The sequence below is a fragment of the Enhydra lutris genome, unplaced genomic scaffold (genome assembly GCF_002288905.1).
Source record: "Enhydra lutris kenyoni isolate GAN:26980312 unplaced genomic scaffold, ASM228890v2 scaffoldscaffold14, whole genome shotgun sequence".
NCBI classification, from domain to species: Eukaryota; Metazoa; Chordata; class Mammalia; order Carnivora; family Mustelidae; genus Enhydra; species Enhydra lutris.
In genome coordinates this window covers 45,705,981-45,709,594 of record NW_019154098.1, presented here as the reverse complement: position 1 = coordinate 45,709,594, position 3,614 = coordinate 45,705,981, and the positions used below count along the sequence as shown (strand labels likewise).

Genomic DNA, 3,614 nt, shown 5'->3' with positions numbered 1-3,614 from the left:
TTTTTTTTTTTTTTTTTTTTTTTTTTAGTTCTTATGTCATTTATTTCTGCTCTATGCTTTATTATTTCCTTCCTTCTCGTTTTGGGTTTTCTTGGTTCTTTTTCTAACTTCTTTAGATATAGGTTTAGATTATTTATTTGAGATTTTTCTTATTTCTTGAGGTAGGCCTGTATTGCTGTAAAATTCCGCCCTAGAACTGCTTTTGAAGCATCCTCAAGATTTTGGGCAATTTTTTTTTTTTTCATTTTCACTTGTTTCCATTTAATTTTTTTTTATGTCTTGTTTGATTTGTTCATTGGCTTATTAATTGTTTTAGTAGTATATAATTAACCTTCATTCATTTGTAGTCTTCCCAATTATTTTTTTCTTGTAGTTGATTTCTGGTTTCATAGCGTGTGATCCCAAATGATGTATGGTATGACTTTGATTTTTCTGAATTTGTTCAAACTTGTTCTGTGCCTAATACTCAATCTATTCTGGAGGATTTTTCATATGAACTTGAAAAGAATATGTGTTTTGCTGTTTTAAGATAGAATCTTCTGAATATATCTCTCAAGTCTATCTCGTCCAGTGTGTCATTAGAACCACTGTTTCCTTGTTGACTTTCTGTTAGGATAATCTGTCCATTGACATAAGTAGGGTGTTAAAGTCCCCTACTGTTATTGTGTTACTATCAGTTAGTTACTCTGTGTTTATTATTAACTATTTTATGTTTTTGGTGGCTCCCATGTTGGCTGCATAAATTTTATTTGAAGATTTTATTTATTTATTTGAGAGAGAAAGTGAGCGAGAAAGAGTGAGTGAGCACATGAGCAGGCAGAGGGAAAAGGAGAAGCAGATTCCCCTGCTCAGCAGCGTACCTGACATGGGGCTCCATTCCAGGACCCTGGGACCATGACCTGATCTGAAGGCAGGTGCTTAACCAACCTAGCCACCCAGAAGCCCCTATATAACTATTTACAATTGTCATATCTTTTCATTGGATTTTCCTGTTTATTATATAGTATCCTTCTTTGTCTCTTGTTACCATCTTTGTTTTAAAGTCTATTTTGTCTGACATAAATATTTCTACCCTGTGTGTTTTTTTTTTCACAGCCATTTGCATAATAAGTGTTTCTCCATCTCCTCACTTACAATCTATTTCTTTAGGTCTGAAATAAGTCCCTTGTAGGCATCATATAGATGGGTCTTGTTTGTTTGTTTGTTTTTCTTCCACTGTGTCACTCCATGTTTTTTGATTGGAGCCTTTAATTCATTTACATTAAACATATATATATATATATATATATATATATATATATATTTATTTTTTTTTTTTTTTTTTTTTTTTTTTTTTTGGAAGAGAGAGAGTGTGCAGTGGGGAGGGGCAGAGGGAGAAGGAGAAAGAGAATCTGAAACAAGGCTCCATGCTCCATGCCAAGCCCCACATAGGGCTCAAACCTGAGATCATGACCTGAGTCAAAATCAAGAGTTGGATGTTTAACTCACTGGGCCAATCAGGCACCCCAAAATAATTATTGATAAATACATATTTATTGCCATTTTATTACTTGTTCTGTAATTGTTTTTGTAGTTTTTCTCTGTTCTTTTCTTCTCTTGCTTTCTTTCATGGTTTGCTGGCTTTCTCTAATGATATACTTAGATTACTTCTACTCTTTATTCTTTGCATATCTCTTACTGGTTTTTCATTTGTGGTTACCATTAGGTTTGTATATAACATAGTGTATAGCAATCTATATGAAGCTGATGGTCGCTTATGTTTGAACCCATACTTTACTCCTCTCCCTGTTAGTTTTAGGTAGATGGTGTCATATTTTACATTCTTTTGTTTTTTTAATCTCTTGACTAAATTTTGCAGAAATACTTACTTTTACTTCTTCCATGTTTCCTACTTTTCATACTCTCAGTTACAGTCTTTCCTTTTCACTCAAAGAGTCCCCTTTAATATTTCTTGTAGGGCTGGTTTAATGGTCATGAACTACTTCCACTTATGTCTGAGAAACTCTTTATCTCTCCTTTTATTCTGAACAAAAGCCTTGCTGGATAGAGTATTCTTGGGTGTAGATCTTTCTTTTCAGCACTTTGAATGTTATCATACCACTTTATTCTGGGCTGCAATATTTCTGCTGATATCCATTGATAGCATTATGGGATTTCCTTTGTAGTAACTGTCTGCTTTTCTCTTGCTGCTTTTAAATTTTTTATCCCTACGTTTTGCTATTTTAAATACTATGTGTCTTTGTGTGATTTTGGAGTGATTTTGTTGGAGCACTGCCATGCCTTTTGGATCTGGATATGTGTTTCTTTCCCCAGATTAGGGAAGTCTGCAGGTATTATTTCTTAAAATGAATTTTCTATCCCCTTTTCTCTTTCTTCCTCTTCTGGAATCTCTATTATATGAATGTCATTATGCTTGATGGAGTCGCTGATTCCCCTAAGTCTATTCTCATTTTGCATAATTCTTTTTTCCTCTCACTTACTCAGCTTGATTACCTTTCATTACTCTGTTTTCTAGGTCATTAATTCATTCCTCTGCTTCCTCTAGCCTGCTATTTATTGAATCAAGTGTAGTTTTAATTTCAGTTAGTATGTTCTTCATCTCAGATTCATTCTTTTTTATCTCTATGTTGAGGGTCTCATTGTTGTCCTCCACTCTGAAGTCCAGTGAGTATCTTTATGACCATTACTTTAAATTCTCAATCAGGCATATTACTTATCTCCATTTTGCTTAGTCTCTTGCTGTGATTTTCTCTTTTCTTTGATTTGGAACATATGTCTTTATGTCTGTGTTTTGCCCAAATATCTATATCTGTTTCTGTTTGTTAGGAAAGTTAGCTGTGTCTTTTGCTCTTGAAAGTAGTGGGCAGGGCAGGCACTTTCAACAAGGTAGCACTGGTCTTTTTTTTTTTTTTTTTTAATTTATTTGAGAGAGAGAGAGCACAAGCAGGGGAAAGGGCAGAGGAAGAGGGAGAAGTGGACTCTCTGCTGATCAGGGACCCCAAAGTGGGGCTTGATCTCAGGACTCTGGGATCTTGACCCGGGCTGAAGGGCGATGCTTAACTGACTGAGCAACCCAGGTGTCCTAGCACTGGTCCTCTTTAAAGTGTAGGCCCAATCACTATGGAGACCCATACAGCCAAGGTGCTCTGTGATATCTGTGTTGGTATGTGTGGGTACTGCAGGCTGCATGTGCTGGTCCTTTACCACTGGGGACATGCAGCTACTGGGGAGACCTGACCAGCTGAGTCACACCACGAAGTGCAGACAGGAAGTGTTTTAACAAGGTGTTGCATCCTCTGTGGGAGGTAAGGAGACAGTGTTGGCAAGGTTTGTGCCTGTCTTCTAGGGGAGGGGACAGTGTGAATACTGAGGCAGGCCTAGTTGGTGAGGGGTAGAGCATGGTGTAAACAAGTTAGGTAATGAATGCCAGGACCATGCCGGGGGTCTGGGAAGGAAATGGTGCTTTCCATCGTTTTTGTTCCTAGAGAAGACCCTTAGCAAACTCTGAGATTAGTAACTAACCTCCCTCCTGTGTACCCCAGGCATTTTTCGGACTGCTGCTTCTGTGCTGTATTTCAGTAGGGCTATTTGTTGCGGTATCTCTTTAAGGATGG

At 37.1% G+C, this 3,614-nt stretch overlaps 1 protein-coding gene across 1 annotated transcript in view; it reads left to right on the top strand.

Moving 5' to 3' along the window:
* LOC111146817 (N-terminal EF-hand calcium binding protein 1) overlaps positions 1 to 3,614 on the top strand; it is a 210,446-nt gene that overhangs the window by 138,971 nt on the left and 67,861 nt on the right. The gene's annotated exons all lie outside the window — the stretch shown is intronic.